Here is an 8,972-nt window from a genome sequence, read left to right as displayed (position 1 = left end):
CCCTGGTCCACAGAATCACAGACTGGTTCGGGCTGGAAAGGACCTTAAAGCTCACCCAGTTCCAACCCCCTGCCATGGGCACGGTCACCTTCCACTAGAGCAGGTTGCTCCAATCCCCACCTAACCTGGCCTTGAACACTGCCATGAGGTCTGCAAGCTCAGGCTCCTAAGCACGAGAAATTTAGGAGCTCCTCTGTCAAGAACTCTGGTACAGATACTAAATGGGGCCTACTTTGTGCAGGTGATTTAACAAGGACTGCATGGATGAGGGAACAGATTTGTCTCAGACCTCTTCCTTTTTCAGAAGAACAAGTGCAGAAGCTTAGACTGGGCCTTGCGGCTGGGAAGGGTGCCTGGGCCTGAGAGCCTCCAAGACTCTGATTTCTGTCTTTAGGGAATGCTGTGACACTCTTTTGCTCCAGCTCACGTTACTGGATCCACTTCGGTCGTGTGGTGGTTTCATGACTTAGTGCCACAATGCCTGCTGTCCTTGACCCTGCTATCCTCACTCAGTTGGTGCATGTATGTCTGCTTTAATGTTCTAAAGCTGTGCTGGTCACCAAGAGCTGGTCCATCCCCTGAGCAGTACCTGGCTCCTGCAGGAGGCAGCAGTCTCTGATTTTGGATGCATGCTCCCATTAGACCCGCCAGCTCCGTGTCTGGCTCCTCCAAATAGTTGGCGTTTGGAGCATGGGAGGCAGCCTGTCCAAGCTCACTTCAACAGCTGGTGCCAGCCAGTTCCTCAAGGACTGGTGCCAGCAGCAGGAGGAGCATGCCAGGGCTTTGCTTATCAAACAGACCGTCATCCATTCCATGGCTGCCACTGAGGGACAAAGGGAAAAGCAGCAGAGCAAGTCCCTCTCGACATGGCACCTTGTGGGAAAGGCAGGCATGTGCCCTTTGGAAGAGGATGCAAGCTGGAGGATGAAGAGATGACCTTAGTGAGCGGCCTTCCCTTCTTGCTCCCATTTCCTAGCTGGTGGGTAGTGTGTGATTCCTGCCTTTGGGAAGCACTCGAAGCTTATAAATGGAAAATAGATCACAGAGGCGAAGCAGCAGTGCTTACTTTGGGGCCTGCCCTTGCCTCCTTCCTCTCTTTCTAGAAGTGGTTCTTGTGGGGACACCCAAGGTGCTCCTGGTGCTCACCATCCCTTGTAAGGCAGGGCCCTGCTTCTCCCACAGGTTGCTAGGCTGCCTCCTATTAAGGGATGTGACCAGCAACTCTCCCATGCAATTCTCTTCCTCCCACTGGAAAACCTGTTTGTGCCTTTTAAATAAATATTTAATATATCTCATTCTTGTCTCCTGTCCTGCTTGCGTTCATTACTGAAGATGAGGTCAGAGTTCTCCGAGGAGGACGTGGTGAGATAGAGAGTGAAGCCCCCATCCCATGGGAATTTCTTGTTCCTAAGAAAGTTTTCTGTACAGATGTGCTTGAAACCAGTGTGAGAAACGGAGCCCTGAACAGCAACCTTTTCCCAGCATCACTGGTACACACTAGGCAGGGCTCCGTGGCTGCACTGGGCACACAGACAGAGCTCATGAGTTTGACTGTATTCAATGGGAAACCAAAGGGGAGTGCGGGAAGAAAGGTTTGAACTGATCATGAACCAAGATGCAAATGCAAGCGGGGGTCCTACTGTAAAGCCCATACAAGCATCTCACTGGCAATACTTACTTTTACCACAATCAGTTAGTATTTCTGAGGCACATGGACACAGCACACTGCAAGCATGGGAGTGGGATTTGATCCCATGCCTTGTCCAACTAGTTAGCACCTATGATGCTGAGAGTATGTGTAAGAGGATTGGGGGTCTCCCAGCATTCTTCCAGTGTTATCTCTAATGCTGTCTAATGTGTTATCAAAGGTCCTCAGTGATGTTTGATCTTCTTTTGTCTCATGCCTGGGCTTTCCTACCTGCCAGCTCTTGGATAACCTGCTGCCCAGCAGCATGGGTGATTGAGGAGAGTCTCCCAGATCTTCCTTGAAGGTTTCCTTCCACCTTCCGCCTTCAGCAGAACCCTTCAAGGAATTTCTGGGAGAGTTGCTCCTCCCTGATCACCCGTGCTGCTGGGTTTTGAAGGAAGTTGTCAATCCTGCACTTCCCACTTTCCAGGTAAGTGCTGATCCATGGGATTTCACAGGGGGTGAGCAGGTAGATGCAGATGTGTTTTACGGTCCGATGCAGCCTGCTTGGAGGAGGGCAGCTAGATTGATGTCCCCAGGGATCAAGGGAGAGAGATCCTTTATGTCCTATTGAGGGGCACCAGGGAGACAGGAAGGAATGGAGTCTCTTCAAGATGGGCTTTCCTGGGACTTCACTCTAATGAAAGGTCCCATACAAGGCTCTTATAGTGAGATTAAGGGTTTTGCCCATGTAGAAACCGCAGTGGCCTGTGAGTTTGCTGGGGTGGGGGGGGGGGAAGCAGGCCTTGGAAGAGCAGCAATCCCAAATGACCTGTAGCAATTAATTTTGTTTAGTTAGGTTCTGTCCATGGAAGCCATCTCCATTGGGCAGAGCAGCCCTAGTGCCTTTATTGCAGGATGACACCATTTACATGTGTGTCATATGAATCCCCAGGAAAACACTGCAAAATTAGATGCTAAGTCTGTTAAAGCCATCATTTTGAGATTAAAATTCATATTTTCTGTAACGCAGATACAAGAAGTTCCATAGTCATGTTTGTCACTGCATAGTCATGATTGCTCCTCAAATTAGTTGTCATATCATGCATAATAACTGTTACTAATTATTGTTCCACTCTCTTCTTTTAAATTTAGCAATAAGTGGACAGCAAGGTTTTACACAATATTAAATTAATGTGGTATTCTAGGTAATTTGGGAAAGAATTCCTCATCATTTTGTTTACTGGCTGCTTATGGATCGCTGGTTGGTCAGTGAGGCCTCTTCTGCTTAGGGCAGCACTGGTGCTGTTGTACCAGTGATATTTAGCCAGTCCAGCAGGGTGGATGTTGCCGAGGAGGATACAGAAAGGTAAGGTCAAGCCTTCTCCACTGTGGCTGCAAGTAGCTCCTCTGTGGGGAAAGGGGTTCTTATCACAGAGGTTGCTGTTTGGCTTTGTTTGTCTTGGTTCTATTATGCAGGCAGTTCTCTCTGGCAAACCCCTCCAAACCTGAAGTAGCCAAGAACTGAGCTGTTAAAAGAAATATCAAAATAAAATATTTCTGATAGATTTCATAAAGGATGAGTTATAGCAAGGGAAAGCCAAATATTTTGGATGTAAATATATTGCACTTCATTCTTCAACCCAATAATGTATTTTTATTTATCTGAAAAGATTTAAGATAGCCCAAACTCTTTGGATGGCATGTGGAAAGCATTCCAGTTTGACAGCAGCTTAAATTGATTACCTTGCTGAAGGAGGGGAAAAAAACCCCAGCTTTATTTAAATCAACTTTAAAGCTTTATTTTAAAGGGTGGATATTGGTAGCTGGAGAATAGGCTCTGCTTTCCCCTCATATTGCAGCTGGGCGGCAATAGCCAGCCTTCACTTATTTATTTATTTCCTGCACAGAGGGGAGGAAAATATAGGTCCATGAATCAATCTAGATAATGGGGAAGGCTGGATGTAATAAATAATACAGTAACAACCCTAAACTAATGAGCTGTTGCTAAGGTACATTTCACAGGCTCATCCTCTATATAAAAAGTCACTAATAATCCCTCGGTGTAATCAGATGATAAAGCTTTGCCATAAGGCAACACCTGTGCAATTAAAGCCGTGGATTCTTTTGCACGTTTCATTAATTTCAGGATTTTGTAAAGGCACAATGACTACACTAATAATCTAGTCTACTTGACTCCATGTCTACTGGAAACAGGGTGTCTAATTAGGTAAAGGTAATTAATTAGAGATAAATGGAGCTAATCAGACTCAGTTAACACTAATTCTCTGAATTAAGACATTTTGGGACACCTACTATTCCACCGGCTTTGATGTTTCCCAACAAACACTGGCTTGGAAAGGAGTCAGAAACCATTACATTTGTTCTGCTGGAGGTTGTTGGCCTGACCCTGCAGCATCACTGGCCCCAGCAATCTTGTTGGGAGTCAGAGGGGCTCTGAGCTGCGCTCACTCCCATGTGTTTGTCCACTGGGATGTGCTGGTGTTTGGAAGGGTCACCGTAACGTCTACTGTGGACAGCATTCCGGGTGCAGTGTGCGGTGTCTTTCCTCACAGAGAAGGATCAAAGTTAAAAAGTTAAGGCAAATGTGAAAGAACTCTGGGTTATTTAGTGAAAGGATCAGCATTTCACAGGTGGTCTGTGCATGCGGCGCTCTCTGGAGGCCATGGGCCTATTCTGGTGAGGAATCAGATGCTGTTCATCTTGCTTAGGTAATCAATTACATTGGATTCAGGTGCCAGCACATTCAAAACCAGCAGCACTACGGGGTAGGCAGGGTGGAGTAGAAGTGTGGGGGGAAGGAAGTGGGTGGGTAAGAGATTCAGTTGCTTTAATGTGGAATTCCTGTCTGCTTCTATGGCTAGTTTTGTGTGAGAGCAGTCTTGTTTTGCCCTTTTCCCAGGTAATTGTTTCTGATGTGAGTTACTGTATAGCAGTGATGGCAGATGTGGTGGAAAGATGCTGTGACTGGTATATGCTTAGACTGAAATGACAGTGTCACCACCACCAGCTCTGTTAGTGTCTGGGGATGGGACCATGCTGGGTATAAGGAGTGAGTGCATTTTAGAAGGTATTGCCTCTTGTCTCTGCATGATGTTAAATCTCAAAGCAAGATGATTTATCCTCCCCTATGGATGGTCTGTTTATTTCAGCTGTAAAGCACGGCTGATGGAGAATTCTTCATCTATTGCTTGAATGCTGGGAAGTGTGGGATGTGCTCTCCCCTCCCACATCTAAAGAGGAGCAGACACCTCTTTTTAAACTTGTATTTCTAAAACACCTAGGCTGATGGTGCGCAGTGTGGTACATAAATAACAAGAGTGAGCCAGGAATGAGCCCTTGCAGGCTGAGCTATAGCCTGAGGTAAGTCTCCATGAGCTGAGCTACACTATCCTCACTAGAGAAGATGAAATAGAAGTGTCTGAGTACTTTTATTGCAGACACTTTCTGGACTGACCTTTCAATAACTTGTTAAACTACAGAAAGCATTTCTCTTTTCTAGATGTGAAAGACATGCTGGGTCATGCATACTTTTGGTCACAGCTTGGTGGCTTTGGGCTTTCAGGAGCAGGTAGGACCTAGACTCCACTGTTTGAAATAACTTGTGTTTCCAAGGCTGGATGAGCCCTGATTAGCAGTTGCAGAGGGTTGTGGGTGAAGGGAACCACTGCAGCCAAACCGTCCAGGGAAAGAAAAGCAATGTGGTAGTGTGTCCTCTACTCCATGGAGACAAACTGCTGTTGACTCCTGGCTTGGCTGGCCAGACCCCAAAATGAGGGCAGCCACTGCTACCCCAAGCCTTTGGGCTACAGAGGAGTTGTGTAAGTGGTAGTCCAACCCTGACTTGCTCCCAGTAATTTAACCTCTCTTGTGTTATTGAGGTTACCAGCTAATGCAGTCTTCAATCACATGTATATAGGAGGTCCAAGGGAGTTTTGCACTCCAGCACATCAGGTTTCAGGTCTAGTTGCTAGTACTATCCTCTGATGCACTTGTCCTTTTGAACACAGCCCTGTCGTCCAGGCTTCATACGCTTTGAGGAGGTCCAGTTAGCTATGCAGGGAAGGCAAGAGATGTCTATAGGGCCCACTCAGCTGCCAAAGCCCTGCTTGGGCTGACCACTGTGAATGTGCAGTGATGAGTACCTCTCAAGTGGGAGGGTGAGCTGAGCCTCCTGGGTGCATGGGAGCTCTGGGCATGGCAGAGCCACGATGTTTTGCAAGTCATAGTCGCTCATTAGTGTAACTCAGGTGGTAGCAGTCAATCCAGAGATTGAATGAACTTTTGAATTGACGGCTCAGATGACAGCAGTTTTCTTTGGGGAAACCGCCAAATGTCCCAGAAGAGGCAGCTTGCTTGAGGGATGAAATCCATCTTTTCCTTTGCATGTTCTCCTCTTAGTGTCTCTGTGCCAAAAGGTGAAAATGTTGAAGTTCCTATTGTGTTTTCTGGATGACAGAGCTGCCAAGATTCACCATCCCCCGGTCTGACACCCCTTGTCTCATCCAGGGATGGATCAATGCCTGCTGGTCTTGGATATCATTATAGAGCCACTGGATATCCATGAACTTGTCCAAGCAAGTTCTTGGATAAAGCGGGGGATTCATCTCGCCTAGCTGTGTGCAGCTGCATCCAGGCTTGCTTTCTAGGCCCCCTCCACTGGAAAAGAAATGGGCACTAGCATGGTGACTCCGACCCTTTTGGGGTTTCTCACTGAAGTCATGGCTCTGTTCCATAGCATCTGTGCTCCCTGCTGTAAGCTAAAGGTGCCTGAGTGACCTCAGTGTCTGCCTGCAAGTCCAACCAGGGAAGACCATCCATGCTGGGCATGCTGGAGTCTTGAGCAGGTTTGTAGTGTCAGGGGATGGTGGGGTGTGTGTGAGGATGTGGAAATCAACCAAAAATGAGAGGAAAAGATGAGCTGTTTGTGGAATTTGGACATCTCTGCTGTCTGCTTTTTGTTTGCTGCAGTTTCCTCCATTTCCGTTTGGTTTTGGGTTTGTTTCTTTTAGCTGGGAATGAGCATTTTATAGTGGTCCTGTATTCAAATTATAATCTTGTTAATTTTAAATGTTAAACAAATATTTAAATTACCCAAATGAAAAGGACAGAAAATTCCTTAGTAATAACCTTCATCCACCTCTCTTCTCCTCCATTTTTCATTACATCCTTCCCTCTTGGCCTTTGATTGCTGTTTACAAGAGCTGCATCAACGCAGGTTCTCTCCATGGCTCTGGGCTGTGGCACAGCCCTTAATCCAGCATCTTGTCAGGCACAGGAGTTTTTAGACTAGCTTCAGTGTTTGTGCCAGGAATTCAGCCCCTGTTCTTAAACGCAGGGGTCAGTTCCCTGCTCTCCCATGGTATGTGGGACCTTCCTGAGCAGCTGCTGACCAGATGTGCTTTCTATTCACACATGAACATTTGCTGTAAATATCAGATATTTAAACCAAATGCTGTGATAAAGCTACGGGTTGTGCTGTTTGTGCAATATTAGAGGCCTGTATGGAATGAGATTTGTCTAGAGCAGCTCATTTCATGACGACCTGTGCATTACCTTCCTAGAAGGCTATCCAAAGTGATGCTCAGTCTGCAGTTTAACTGCACCACGATAACAAAATACTTAAACTATTAAATTTTAGAACTCCCTCTTTAAAGTATTATTTTATTATTACTCTTTTGGATATAATTAACTAGGGATGCACTTCAGACTGTGTCCTCCCTGCTGCTGAAATGTGTTTTTATGTTCCACTCTGGGGGAAGAAGAAGTCTGTCAGACCATGGGCCTTTCCCCTGATGCACATTATTAGAGTCTTTTTAGAGACAAGCAAGCAATTTTGCTGTCATTGGACTTGTTCAAATAGAGGGTGTTTATCTATGCAGTCCTCCGGGGAAGGGTGTCAGGGAGGGATCACCAGCCAGCAGCTGACATGGGGACGGCATGCTCATTTGACTCTTTTCCAGCAGTGAGGTTGCATGGCGCTGGCTTCGGGAGCATCGCTCATCAAGCACCCTGTCCTGACTCCAGGTAATGCCTTTGGGTTTGGGACTCTCCTGGGCTGAGGCTGGGTTGCACGATCCCATCAGAGGAAAGGGGAACATGGGCTGGAGGAGATAGCAATGTTGTTACCAGGGATTTCATAGCACCCAGTGTTGTCTCCTTAAAGCTTAGCTTTAAAACATACTTCCACCTCCATATAGAGCAGAGCCTTTCTGCCCAACTGCACAGGTTTTTCTTTTCGTGTGAACACAGGTAGGACAAATTTCTGTGTGATAGTGCTAAAAAAAGAAAGCATTTGTGCATATTATTGCATCTTCCCACACTGCCCTGAACCTGAGGGCAAAGTTATCGCACTCCAAAGCACCTGATGTGAAAGGCCTGATCTGCCAGACTCGTGTCTGGTTCTCCGGTGAAGCTGCAGAAGATTTGTCCCTGGGCAGAGGTGGGCAGATCCCTGCTTCCCACCGCCTCTGTGTGTGTCTCTGCCTGCGCCCCTGTTGCACAGGGCTGACCCACAGGCAGGGGGTCCCAGTGTGTCCTGGTGAGCTGGATTACAGTTGCTGAAGGACCAGGGCATATGACTGCTTATGTGCTGTCCTTTTTGTTAGCTCCAGGCTGAGTGAGGTAGGCAAGGGGAAAGGAAAACACTTGGCTTTGTTGCTATGGGGCACTCTGTACATCAGCCCCTGCAGCAGCTGAGAGGGGAGCGCAAGTGAGGTGTTCTTCTGCTCCCCTTCTAGTCATTAGATGTGTAAGGCTTTTTCCTCCGGTGCTATGTGGTTGGTTAAAACCCTGGGATCCACACAAGTAGGATTCATTCAACCTCTGTTGCCTCTCAGTGAAAGGCACCCATTGTGGCCAGGCTTCTGTCTCTGTGTGCTGGGTGGCACCAAAGGGCTAAAGAGCATCCATCTCCCTTATAGTCAGGGTTCTCTGATTTCATGTTCAGGCTTGGTCCAGAGACTGGCTTATGCTTTTACTTGGAGACAACTACCAACGCGTAAAGGAGTTATATTACATAGTTTTTAACCCTTGCTTTAAGAAACTGATGGTAATGACCTGCAGCAGTGACAGTCATTACTGTTTTTCCTTTGAAACATATTCAAATTAAGTTTTGAAGAGTCATTAAAACTATTTTAAAAGCATCAAGAATGGCACCTGGCTTCCATGGAGCAGAGTGGCACAAATGTACTCCATTGTGAGGGGAGTGGGACTGGGCTCTGGCTGTAAAACCACCAGAGAGACTCAATATTTTTGTGTTCGGTTTTATATTGCTCCTTTGGATGATTAATTTCTCCCAGTGTATTAACTATCCTCACCTTTC

General features: G+C 46.7%; 2 long non-coding RNA genes across 2 annotated transcripts in view; both read left to right on the top strand.

Moving 5' to 3' along the window:
• The window catches only part of LOC136012284 (uncharacterized), a 3,115-nt gene extending 1,820 nt beyond the window's left edge, over nucleotides 1-1,295 (top strand). Inside the window, exon 2 of the long non-coding RNA XR_010611656.1 lies at nucleotides 1-1,295. This exon is cut by the window's left edge and continues 704 nt beyond it. This is a non-coding gene — a long non-coding RNA (uncharacterized LOC136012284).
• Nucleotides 1,296-4,931: 3,636 nt separating this feature from the next.
• Nucleotides 4,932-6,489, top strand: LOC136011002 (uncharacterized). The gene is made up of 3 exons (XR_010611140.1): nucleotides 4,932-5,011; nucleotides 5,151-5,219; nucleotides 6,387-6,489. It is a non-coding gene; the product is annotated as an uncharacterized LOC136011002 (long non-coding RNA).
• The last annotated feature ends 2,483 nt before the right edge of the window (nucleotides 6,490-8,972 follow it).

This window comes from Lathamus discolor, chromosome 3 (genome assembly GCF_037157495.1).
Source record: "Lathamus discolor isolate bLatDis1 chromosome 3, bLatDis1.hap1, whole genome shotgun sequence".
Classification (NCBI taxonomy): Eukaryota; Metazoa; Chordata; class Aves; order Psittaciformes; family Psittacidae; genus Lathamus; species Lathamus discolor.
Note: the sequence above shows the minus strand (reverse complement) of the source record. Positions and strands in the feature narration are given on the sequence as shown.